Here is a 14,055-nt window from a genome sequence, read left to right on the forward strand (position 1 = left end):
TGCTTTTAACCCTGGTTCTGCATTTCAGGTGCTTATGCTTCTTGACTCATTGCAACGTCCCTGGAAAGGTTTTAACAAACTACCTACTCTTCATTGGTATTCACAGTCACAGGTACACCTTTAACTCACATTCATGCATACATTCCCATGCAGGAGCTATATTAATAGGACTCCATACCTGGTATTGACCATATTTGTGTTTAAACATATATAAATGCTCAAAAATACATACATGTTAGCAGGACTGCAGTTACTTGAAGTCAATAATCTGCTCTTTTCTTGACTCTCCCTACCCTCAATACACCCCAACCCTTTTGCCCCTGAAAGGCCTGGATGGAAGTCAGAGTGAGAATTTTTATCCCTGTTGTTTGGCAGGGGCAGTCCAAAGAGGATTTATAGCAGAACAAATTTGAGATTTGAGGAAGGTGTAGAAATCTATGGTCGCACACACACTGGGAGGGACAAGCCCTGGCAAGTAGACCTGAATGCTTTGTTGCTTAGGGTAATGCCAATAAAATGCAGATAAGCACATACTGCTTATTCACCTCTGAGGATGGCACAGATAATGTATACAAGATGTGGATACTCTCCTAGTGTTTGCAGCATTTTGTAAATGAAAATATACCTTTGTGAACTCAAGGTTTTTCTCTGCTTAGCAGATGGCCAAAGGAAGCAATTATGCTGTATACTAAACAAGCAGGCATCTTTTTTTGCAAAACAAGTCACTAAAATTCCTTATATGCGAACAAGCTTTTATTAATGACCTTTTTTTGAATTTTACTAGTGAGCCTAGCAATAATCCGTGGGTATTGTTAGAAATGTAAATGTAAAGAGATAAGGAAATTTTCAGGCAAATCTATATTTAATTTTGAAGAAAGCTGCTCTTTTCTAATGACACTGTTTGCATGGATATCTGATGGTAAAGCTAGGGGAGGGTCACAGTAGATAAAACCTAACAGGATGATTGAATGAAAAACAAATATTTATTTTCTCTTTGTCTCTTTGGGACTCATTTGCATTAAAACTGCAGCATTTCCACAGACCGTTAGTGAAAATAAAAGCTCATTTATGCATTTAATATTTGGAAAGCTCTTTGAGATTGAGGTTGCATAAAAACTGATTCCACTCTACATCGTTGTCTATCCAAAAAGAATACCAAGCTGAGGCAAACGGAAGAGATACTTGGTTTGTTGTATACCTCAAATTTGCATTCTATTGTGCTTATGTAGTTTTATAACAGTATTAAAGATCCCATTGTCACACAGCTTATTTTCTGAATTCCAGCTCCTACTCTACAAAGCTATTTGTCACTTATTTTAACCTTGAACATAGTCTCAGAAACAAAACTCCTCATGTGCTTAAAATTAAGCAAGTACTTACAAGAAGTGCCATGTGATGTCTTCAGTCCATCTTGCCCAGCTACCTGAAGACTTTTGCAGTTGTCTCCATTAGTCTCCCTGCTCTTTGGTGGTGGCAAAACCTTTGTTCTCATTCATAACATCATGAGATTCCTTTTGGAAATGAAAAAATCTTATGGAGGCTGATACATTTTACTGAATAAATTGTTTTAATTTGCTTACGTCTGGAAAAATTGCAGTCATGCTTTAATTTTTTTTGAAAGGGCAGGATTGGCAAGAAATCAACATAAACACATTTTGCACCAGGATGTTCCCAGCAGAGAACTGAGTGGCTCTTGCCCATATGGCATGAGCAACGCTAGTCTGTAGCAAAACTTCAGTCCCTACCTTTTGTTCCTCTGCCAGCAGGCAGCAATACTCCCATTGTGGTTGTGGTGTCCATCCTCACCTTATGTGGCAGAATGCAAAACACCAAAGGGGTGGTTGGAAAACAGGCTGATTGTTCCAGGTTGTTTTGCATGTTGTTTTATTTTTAGCATTGTTGCATTCGACACTCAATAAAACTAGAAAATGTGACCAGCACACTGATTGGTGTGAATAAGCATGGTGCGTAAGCCAATTGTTTTGAAAGCCCTAATCTAAAATGCTATACAAGTATATGTTTCTTTTAAACAAGGAGCTGATTTATTTTTAAGTGGGCCAAGTTAAAAAGGAGCTAGAATTCAAGTTATGCAGTCCACAGGAGCTCTTAATGGAGTTTTATATGTAGTAGCATTTCACATCAAAATAATTACATCTCTATGCAGATTAATGATTAACCTGGGTGTTTAGTATTCCTTTCTGAATGCCAGCTTCAGTCTTCAGATGGATTACCTTTGGAGTCAATAGGAGAAGCCATGTGTACATCAAAATGCAGAAGTTATCTTTGTCATTAACCTTGAGAAGCATCATCGATTACTGGCAGTAAGTAAGATCTAATGGTTTCAGAGAAATAACTGCTTCAAAAACAATCTCAAGGTATATTTGACAATGAGTTAGATGAAGCCACTACTATATGGGATGGATATGAATTGGTGCAGATATCTCAGAATAGTATTACAGTTCATTTAGATTTACTGGTAAGGTAAAGAAGACAAAAATCGCCATTTTGCAATTTTTCAGACAAAACTCACACATACGTATGATGCAGATATCAATAGAAGCAGAGATCCATCTCAGTACCATGATTACACTCTAATAAGACAATTTTAATCAACAATCATCACTACTGTGTTGCACTTATCATGTAAACTCAGCTGTATTTTAAATATGACCTTGTGCTTATAACTCAACAGGGAAAAATGCATGCACATATGTTTTCTGTGGTCCTGGGAGATGTTAAAATGGATTTCCAAAGAGATTTCAATTCCACTTTTTATTTAGAAAGGACTTTGTAAGCCTTGATTACTTTAGCTGCCTATAGTAACAGCAATTCTTAAAACTATTGTTGTTACTTCCACAGTAGATAAAACAACAGTAATTTCAGTCCTTTTGAAAATGTTTGGAAAGCACAAAACTGGTATGTGTGTGGGATTCTGCATTTGGAGTCTCTGGACCATTAAAGACTTGCATGTTTAAACTTTAACCAGTGGAACTGCCTTTCTTTCAATTTTCTCAGTATATATTATACACGATAATGCATTTTTAACAAGAGGAACTGCGCTGTCGCTCAATTCAGGGCTTTCTAAGATTAAATAAGTGTCAGGTCTACTTTGCCTTCATCAGAGACACTAGAAACAAAGTATTTAGAAATAAAAGAAACCTCTTCAGACACCTTGTCCATCTGTTTCCCAAATGGATGATAATATTTTGTCTGTCCCAGCAAGTTTCAGTAGGCCCATATATTAGGGACCTGCAATTTTATTTGCAAGCAAAATGCATTTAAGAACACCACAGAGCTTTTGCTGATGCTAAACTTTATCCAGCCTGAATCTCACATCATTATCCATGATAATAATTCTGTAGACTTCCTACTTGCATCCTTGCAGCCACTAAGGTATTGGGAGGCACAGGGGTGCTGGGAGCAGGCCAGGATACTTCCCTTTGTACCCAGCAATAAGCTTGGCCCAGGGAAGGGGCTGTCCCCACTCATGCCATGGCTGTCGATCTGACTTCAGCTGCTGAGGTAGCTGCTGAGAAGCAGGGACAGCAGCTCAGCCTGCTTTTACTGGTCTCAGTAAAAGCACTGAATTCAAAAAAGTGTTTGAAGGAAGGGTACCCACAGATGGCAAAAAGTGTGATGTGAAGACCTGAGTAAGTGCAGAAAGCAAAATTAGGACACCTGAGAAAATACAAAATAAATAAATAAATATCAGATTCTACACAATTTCTGGAGGAGATCAGTAGGTTTAACTCCTCTTCTCTTTGCCTCTGGCTCTGCATCTGCCCTTTGCATTCCTCAGGGGACTCTTCCATTGCTGACGGTTACTAAAATACTTTGTGCTAAAGCAGTTTTCCTTGCCCCTTCTTTTGCCACCTTCTAGCCCAATGCTGGCAGCTTCTCTAGCCTTAGATCTCTCAGGAACTCCACCACCCAGAAAAAAAGGCTCTGATTAGTCCTCTTGCATAATATGTACATTATGGGACTATGCAAGATATTGAGAGCATGGTCCCAGACCTGCCTTTGTGTTTTTCAAGAGATGTATCAGCTTTGAGTCTTGGAACAGAAAAAGCCCCCAGCAGTTAAACAAACAAGCAATAAACCAAATCAAACCAACCCAAAACAAAGCAAAACAAACAAACAAACAAACAAACAAAAACAACCTAGCAAACAATGGTGAATCATGTGTGCCATTGTAATCCTGGGTGTAAAATAATGAAATAAAGGATGGTATACTGACGTAAAAGCCAATGTTAAATTCTACTTTGGTGACTGACTAGCAGTGAGCTACTGAAATTTAAGACTTATGGTCATATGGTCTGCCTGACCCTAAGTCAGGCAGAACCTCCAATATATGAGGGGTTTGCCTGAGCAAATATTACAGAGGCCACCGGTTTGCAGTCAACTTACACAAGACTGACTTTAGCCGTATGTATCCAGCTCTGCCTATTTATTAAGATGTGACCCTTCTCCTGCTGCAAGATCATCCCTTATACCATGATTTGCAGCAATTAATTGGCCTCCTCTAAGCTGACTAGCAAATCCATATACTACTGTAATTACCTGAATGTAAAATATTTAGGAAATATCTATCATGCTCTTGGAAGTCTCAGGTCATTGAAAGAAAGCCAATGAAATTGCAAACAGGCTGACGGGATTGGATATCAGCTACCTTTCCTCCCCCCTCCCTGTTCTCTTGGCTCTTAGCATTTGTCTCTAGGGCATGACCAAATAGTGGGCATGTGTCATAAAGACATTTATCATGTAATTACAGCTTTAAGATCAGTTTCTGTTGATGTGAGATGATTACTGTGCATTTCACGCCTTTCAGGTTCCCAGCTGGGATTCAGAGATTTAAGGACATGGAATATATATTTTTTAAATTTATGAGATAGCCATTAATTTAATTAATTGGAGCATAAGAGTTCAGTCAGTGACCAAATAGGAATCCTGCAAAACAGAGAGAACAAGGTGTTTTATGAAGTTTCGATATTTTTGACATGTATAAGTTGGAAAAGCGAAGGCCTTTGTTTCCTCTTCAAGGAACAGAACATTTCTGTGGAATAAGAAAAATGACAGATCAAATTAATTCATTGTGAAACCTGATATTAGAATAAGAATACTATTAAAATGAGACTATTTTAAGCCTGACTTAAAATGTATTGTTCTGTGTTAGCAATAACTCACTGCAATTTCTATATGGCTTACATTAATACTCACATTTTAAAATCTAGGCTTAGACATTGTAACTGTGATTCCTTGAATTCATTTCAAGATTATATGTTGTGTTTTCATTTGATTTTGCATTTTTAAATGCAGGTCCTGATTGATTTACCATGAGAGGCACCCTGTCACCAAGGTGATCATGCAGCTATATTTCCAGTGTTTTTAATACTCGCTAAATTTATATGAACTTTGCATTGAAACCACATTTTTTTCTGATACTGAGGTCAGCTTTTTGATCATCCTCATGGCAGTTTAAGCTAGTATATGATATTTTAAAAGGCTTCATTAAAACAGTTTAAGTTCTTAGTGAAATAGATGTAAGATTTTTTTTTTCCATTATCTCATGAGATGCAGCAGGCAATCCAGTACAGCACCTGTGTCCAAATTACAGCTGGTCAAAACATTTTATGCTTGGCCACTTTTAAGAAAAACAGTTTATCATGTTTTCCTTTTAAAGAAATCAGCCGGGCCCTGCCCAGAAATAGCACCAAATTTCAAAATTAGCATGAACAACTAAAATCATAAATTTTAGGTTAAGGATACAGCAAGAAGGAATTGCATATCATCACACAAAAGCTTGCCTGAATGCAGAAGACTTGATTTGCTGCCTTGCTTCCTGGCATTGACACTCTTGTCTGGGTGCAGACTGATGTAGGGCTGGTATGGAGGCTCATGAGTTAAGTTCAAAGTGTTCTTTGTGAAAAGGAGTTGGCTAGCAGAGCTCCTGGACATCAGATATCTCACCTAACAGCCACGGAGATACTTGCCTCTAGTACCTCCATCCCTATGGTCACAGTCACGAATGTCATCTACTGATCCAGCAAACTGTTTCCAGTCTTCTTTTTCTGGAGGAAATGTACTTTTGGAATCACTAGTAGTGGTAGTTACTAGTGGAAGTTACTGCAACAGCATTAAAATGAAGGGAGTTATCAAAACCTAAATCAGCAGCCCTATGTGAAAAATATAATTCAGGCAGTCACTGAGGATTGCAAAAGGATGAGCAATCAGACAGGTGCAATTTACACTGGGAGGGAAACAAAGGCAGAAGTGTCCTGACAGCAGAGAAATTATATTTGACTTTATCTGGGGGCACATACCTGGCCCTGGCTGCCCCAAGATCACTGCACATCGCCAGCCAAGCTGTTCTCATGCTTAATTTACAGCCTGCAAGGTTCATGCACTGTCTAATGAAAATTTTTGATGGGAACTTTGCAGGAGAAGGTAGGACAGTTGTCAAATTATTCACATTTCTGAAGAGGAAGGGAGAGTTGCTTTGGCCCCAGGATCTGACCTCACAGTGTTTTGACCTGCTCCACGGCTTGTCATCAGGGGTTTTATGAACATTCCCCTTTTGGGTTGTAACATGGTTAATGTGACACCAGACTATATTATCTTGCTTCACCCTTTTCATAATTCAACATCACATTTGTAGTACAGCAGCAGTTACAGAGGGGTTTGAGATGTTCCTGAGGAGGTACTCCAACCTTGATGCAGAGGGTTGCTTGGTGTGTGCATTGTCATTCTGTCTGGTTACACCTTATGTATGGGAAAAGCAGTAAGAATTGCCTCAAGATTGCTCATATCCTTACTCAGAAACCAGTTTTGTCCTGTGACTTGGGCCTTTGGTAACTGAAATGGCAATTCATGATGCAAAGTAGCCCTTTATTCCTGTCTGTTGTCAAGCATCCAGAGACACCAGCTAGCCGTCTCCTTCCCAGATGGGTTCCTCATCCTATCCAGTGGAATTCCCTCCTTCCATGAGCTCCTTTCTCTATGTATGACTGACACGACCAAACCGATAAGTTTATTTTCACTGATTTCCAATAGAGCTGCTTTCTCCATCAGTAAACATTACTGTTACCGCCTCCATTCAAGAGACAGACCACCTTTGCCCAGCACTGCTTCTGAAGGGCTGAGATTTTCTTGACAATACCATCAGTTTCTCACAATCCACACTCATAAGCTTCTGTGGAAAGAATTACACTTCCTCCACTTGAACTTTCATAAGTTTCAAAAAATCCCACCTTCTTTTCTGAACTACAAAATCTTAAGTATCTGCCAAGTTCTTTAGAGCAACCTCTTTGGCAGAAAGATATTACTCTATAGATAGTCCCAGGTCACTGAATTCACTTCTTCCTCTACAATTTAGCTGTTAATCACATTCTTTATAAATAATAATGTAAATAAAAAATAAATATGTCTATAAATATTTTGTTTGATGAAGATCTCAGTAACAGAAAATAGGATTTTACTCTGCTAATAAACCAGTATTTTTTGTCTTTTTTTTTTTTTTTAATGCATATTTGCCTTATAGGTAGACTTATCTGTCTACATCTTAGTACTTTAAGGCAGTAATAAAAGATCCTGAAGTCTCTGTGACTTAGTAATATGTCCAAACAAGAAACATTTTCTTGCAAACTGATTTTTATGCTACTTTAGAAACTGATATATGGTTAATATTTAATACCAATATATTCATGAAAAATTCAGCTGCTAATAAATGGAATTTATTTATTTTCTAGCATTTAAATTGCTCCTACTGTCATCTTGAAAATGCTGATAGATAGATAGATAAATAGATAGACAATCTAAACAGAAACAAGTATCCATTTGTTACAGGCTATTTTGTGTTTATATAGGTGATTTAGCTTCAGAGGTGTCCCACAGCTTATATTTTATCAGGAAAATCACAGAAACAGCAGTTTCTAGCTCCTATTTGCTTTGCAGAGGACAGAAGTCTGCTCTTAACACTAATCAGTGTAGAAGAGGTAGCTATCATGATTATCATTTGCAAAAGCAAATTCCTACCAGCAAACACTTCGGTGGTGTACTCCAGGTTTTGGAGTTTCTTAGTCCTTTCTTACGTCCTAGCATTGCATCAAACAGCATTGAGCATGTAACACTTCTCCTTACACTCTCTTCCTGTGCCTGAAGAAGAAATGCAGATTGTATTTTGTACTTATTAAAATTGAAAGAAAAAAAACACAAAGAACACTGATGTTGGATCCCCTTGTGCTCTGAACTACCTGGTCTGTGGTCTTTCAAGAACAATTACACTATTCACTTAGAAAAGAAGCGGCATCATTTTGGTACGTTTTCCCCCATAGCATCAAAACTCACACTTGCCCTTTGAAAGCTTGCATTTGCTTCTGTGTGTAATACCCAGGTAGGTACCATGCTGGCATTTCTTCATTTCATCCCTCTAGATTTTAAAAGAAAATCTCTCTGTAATGGTCATACCCTCATTTCTTTAAGAAAAAAAAAATAAAATAAAAAAATAACAGAGAGAGAGAGAGGCATCAAAAGCAATTTTTCTTTTCCACATGCCTATGTGGTAAACCTAGATGTCAGGCTTTTTGTGGTGATGTGATTCATATCACTTCAGTAGGGGATGTTAGCTCTACATTTAGTCTTGCCTAGACTGTAACGAAGGACACCGATTACTCTGGTGATTCAAGCTAAAAGCTGCAGGAGAGGCATTAGAATACAGGAAACGTATAGGGGAATGCAATTTCAAAGTGGATGAAAAATGTGTGAGTGGATGAACATTCAGTTAGGTAATTACAGCTTAGGTTTAGTCCTGAATTTTCTTCAGCCTTACTCTAGGGAGTGCCTAATGGCCAGACCCGAGTTTTTAATGGCAACATTTGGGCAAAAAGTATGGCCATTATGTGAGCAAATGTAGCACTTTATCCTGGAGGAATGGATATCACCTTCAGTGTCAAAAGTAAAGAAGAATCAATTCAGCTATGTGAGCTATGAAACTTTTTGGTGGGCAATCCTAGAATGGCCTCGCGCTGTGGGGAGGGGAAGGGGAAGATGGTGTCTGAGTGTGAAATGTGCTCAGCACAAAGTACACAGTTGGACATATGTATGTCTAGTGTTCAGTTTAGCATTTCCAGCCACCTCAGTGAAGTTAGATTCACAACAGCTGAAAAAAAGAATCAGGTACAGAATTTATGCAAAAGCAAATAATCAAATAATTTAGATCAAATGAGATACAAGGTCAAATGAAATGGTGAGTGCCATTTTCAACATTAGATGAAATGTGTCTCACAGCAAGCCAGTTCTTAGAACAATAATAATTAAAATATTTGCAGAACAGTGTGACTCTTTGGGACAAGAAAATTCTTCATTTTCTGAAAAAAATAGCTTCAGTGCCAGTTAACAGGTTCAGCTGGCTTTTGCGACAAAATGTCAAATGGGACAAAAGGGACAGTCACAAAGTAGCTGGTGTAAGAACAATTCTCATTTATTTTTTAATCCCAGGGCACTCCTTGAGATTGTAAATGAGCTGCCTCCAGTCCTCTCCAGTCCTTCCCCATGTAAATGGGTCCGCATCTCCCACTTCCAGAACATCTTACTGACTGGTCATAGGATGTTATGGTGCAGGATGCTCTGTGGTTCTTGGTCAGACACTGTTTGGAGCAGGGAGCAGGTGACAGAACAATCTTTCCTTAATACTACTGAATAAGAATAAGCTCTTGTTCATTTTTACAATTTGAAGGACGTGCAGCAACTCCAAGGAACAAGCAGAAGAGTGCCTCCAGCAGAAAGCCTTACCTCAAGAACTGTTAGAGAATTCATGAAAAAGAGGGCGGATTATATTCCAGCTTTTGAACTAACATCTTCTACCTTTCATACACATGCTCTAGTGAGCATTAATACTGGGGACGATCTTCACTGATCATAACATTAGAGTGTTCCTTTTGCATGAAACAATTTAGACTTTAACTGAACCACACAGCAAGTGAGATGCTCACTAGCATGTTGGGAAGAAGTCTCCAACAAAAATGGAGACTGGAGTTCAAGGAGAAGCTGTATCTTGGTCTCCCAAATTGTAAATACTTGTCCAAAGAAGAATATTATGCCCCACTCATTATCAATTTTATCTTTTTCTCAAAGAAAAAAACAAGCCCATAGCAAACATATGAAAAAACCACCATGGCTCAAGTGAAATCACTTTACATAAAAGCTGAATATTTACTTTTTTAAAATTATTATTTTTATTTTTAGTTAGGAAAAATAAGAGTAGAAAGGAGAGAACAATACTTGCTCTGTCTTTCCTCCATTTTACTTCTGTGGATGAAGCCATATACACCTGCTATCTGCACTCTCTTAATTGCTTGAAAAGCTTCCTATGGCTGTTTTTCTACAAATGGACCCCAAATTGCCATTACTGCTGCATGCTTGAGGCTAACAAGAGGAACATAGCAAGGAGTAATGGATAGGCTGTTGGCCTTATCATCTAGTGGACAGGATAAAATCTGAGCTTCCTCCTTCCAGGCTCCAACCTGAACAGAACTGTGGCAGAGCAGAAGGAAGGTCCCTTTGCCTGGCTTTGACATGAAGAGCCTCACTTTGCCTGGCTTTGGCATGACTTTTACATGTTTTTTACATGGCTGGAAGCAGGATCTTCAAGCAGTGTTGTAGAAGAAGCTGCTCTCGTGAGATGTACTGCCCCAATTGGAATCCTAAGAAGTTAGAATCATTCAATAGCCGTCTACATCATATGCTTATCAGAAGTGACCCCTGATTTTTAACATTTCTCTTTAGCAGAGTGACCTGTTGTAGCAACATATATATGTACAAGCATCACATTAACAAAATTCCAGAGGAATTTCTCTTGTTATTTAATGCAGCACCTTGTATTTCAATGACTAGGCAATTTGATCCCTCAAAAAATCACAGTCTGAATGTCCTTAAACTGAACTGATGTACTGTACTTAATAGCCTGGTGACTTCTTGGATTAGACTGATAGAGCCGGTGATGAATAGGGTAAGTATAGTTAACAGCCATTCTTAAACAACTTTGAGTGTCATTAATTTTGTTATAGGACAGATTAATCTGAAATGTCAGGACTTGCTGTACTAGACCTAAAATTGTATTTTCAAACCAATTTTAACAGATTGTATTTCACTCTTGACACAAAATTCATTTGCTTGCCTTAGATTGCAGCTTTTATTGTAATTGTATCAAATTAAATCAGGGCATGAGATCCATAGGAAACTAAGTTGAAGTTAGGGGAGAATAGTTGCACTAAATTTCTTTCTATTTTCCTTTTTAATACATTTTTTCCTCTTATAACAAGCTCTAATGCTTGAATAGTGTTATAGATTAAGAAGATTTTCATTACATTATATCTAGGTATCTAAAACACAGCTACAGATAGTGCAATGCCTGTTCCATTGATTGCCATATTTATATCAACAGAATACCTGAAAAAATAAAGAAAACCTGGTTTTCTTTTATATAGTCAATATTTATTTTGATTGGTGTTACAAATTATGTACTAGAGCCAGTTTACTTAAATCAGTTTGAAACGTTTAATTAAAGAGCAGCCTGAATGGCTAACAAGGACAAAAAGTAGCAGAAGTTTGAAATAGAGTTTAAGGATGAGTTACAGGGCCTTGAAAAAGAATAATTTCCCCTCACTCCTCAAAAAATACACTGCAGATAATAAATAGTTAAATCAATTATCCGGACATAAGCAATTCATACAGCAAAAAATGTTTGCATAGAAACATTTCTTGAATAATCTTGAATTATGAATAAATTCGTAAAAGTACAAGTCAGTTCACAGATAATTCATGAGCTGAAATAAGGGCAAAATTTGTCGAATAAATTATTCACCACAAATAGTTCCTAAGTTCTCCAAAAGTACTATCACACTTCATTTATCTCTTGCCTTAGGGGTAGACAAAAATACTCAGAAAAAAATATAACTAACCTGATTTTTTCCCTAAAAAAATTCAAACGGGAACATCTCTTTCCACAGTACTTTTAAAGGTAAGAAGCTTGTTTAACTCTAGCTTTTACTTCCCCTCCCCAGGAACCTGATTTTATGTCAGAAGCTTCTGATTTTATCTCAACATTAGATATAATATGGTGTAGAAAGAGTAGCTGTAATTCCAGTTTCCAGGAACTTACAGTAGTACCTGCTAGAAGTTTATTGCAAGACCTTCAGACCCAAAAGAGAAAATTTAAAATTTTTTTGGTGATTACTAAAAATTCTCTTTTATTTTTATTTTTATTTAATTTTAATTTTAACTTAATTTAATTTTAATTTAATTTTTATGTTGCATTTCTATATCTAAAAGGGCATGGTGACTGTCTCAAGCCTGCAAAGCCTGAGCTTTTGAATGTATTTTTATTGCTGTACTAGTCTATGAAATACCTTAGGAAGTAAATGGAGGGAAACCAGTGAATTTTATGTTCATCTGCAACTTATGTGCACCAAACTGGTGGATTTTCATGATTTGTATCCAGAAAAGGAAGCCAGAAAAGTGAGTGGAAAAGTCATTAGAGGGACATCAGCATATGTAATTCCTGGTGTTAATCAAAATTGTCTCTGAGGGGTCCGGCAGAAGTGTCTTTTATTTTCCAAATAGAACCAAATCAACAACATTTTTGTCTGCCATATACATATATTAAAAAAAAAAAAAGAAAAAAAGAAAAAAAGATTAAAAAAAAATACTTAAGACAAAAAAATATATTTTCTGGACAAGAAGGAATAAAGAAGGAATACAAGATGTATGCAGATGTAGGCAGATGGTTGAATATTCCTGCATCTGGTGTATGTTGGTATATACACAATTTACAGAAACATGAAGTATTTGGGATTCTGCTCTGACTAATAGAGATGAACCTTGGCAGCATGACATGGCTTACCATTCAGCACTACATCATGTAAGAAGGCTGATGCAGTAAGAACTCATTCGAGCTTGTGCTCTCCTGACTTCCAGCAGGCAACCTTGAATCCCAGCACCAAAGCAGGGAAACAGTAAAATTCAGAGAGGGAGTAATGAAACGGAAGTGAGCAAAATGATTCTCAATTGTGGTTTCAGGACAGGTTTCAAATCCAAAGGAAGTTACATGACAACACCCCCCCCCCCCCCCCCAAAAAAAAAAAAAAAAAGTCATTTTTTTTCTCAGACCCCTGAGAAAAGATGACCCATACCAGTTGGTAGAGACATAGAAAAGTTTTGCCTTGTACTTGGAGATAACATTAAATTCTACCAATGCCAACCTACAGCCTTTCAAAAAGCCACCATGTCAATGGTCCTTGAAAGACACCCACAGCATTCTCCAGGGGAAGAAATAGGCAGGCATTTAACTGTGTGCCTGGCTCTCCTTGCTTCATCAAACAAAAAATAAATTAGACGGGTCAAACATTGTAGATCTAATCTCACTGTGAACTGAAAACATAGTGGCTCTCCTGCCACCAGAGTAAAGGAGCCTGCAGTGACCCCACCATGAACTGGAGGGGATGGGAGATCACCAGCAGGTGCAGTCTGGGAGGACTCAATGTCGCATTCAAGTTTATTCTTTGTACGGTTCTGAGAATGGCAGGATTGTGTTTTGAATCCAATACCCCAGGGCTTTCACTTGCTTTCTCACAATTACCTGTGCAAGAAGAAGGGGGGGGGGGGGGGGGGAGAAGAGAGAATTCTTCTGTGGCATAGCAGAAACGGTCAAGGGCAGTTCAGATTAAAGACCATGATTGGCACAGGCTGCAGAGAGGCTAAGCCAACAAAATAAAAAATAGAAGCATCCTGTTTAATAGAAACAAATTGCTCTCCACTTCTCAGTGACACAGATAGTGGGCCATTTGTACCTGCTGCCCTTTGTTAGGAACAACAGCAAGGAAATGTACTCGTCTCAGGCAGGGTAAAATTCTTTCTGTTGTATTTGGCTATCTCAGTCCGCAGAACAAGCACAGCAGTTAAGTAGTTGAGCTTCCTTGTACATTTGTTTGATTAAAGGTCTGTAACGCTGGCTCAGGTAGAAACAGCTCAGCTGCACGAAACCGCAATGAATGAGGGGTTTGT

This window comes from Oxyura jamaicensis, chromosome 6 (assembly GCF_011077185.1).
Source record: "Oxyura jamaicensis isolate SHBP4307 breed ruddy duck chromosome 6, BPBGC_Ojam_1.0, whole genome shotgun sequence".
NCBI lineage: Eukaryota > Metazoa > Chordata > Aves > Anseriformes > Anatidae > Oxyura > Oxyura jamaicensis.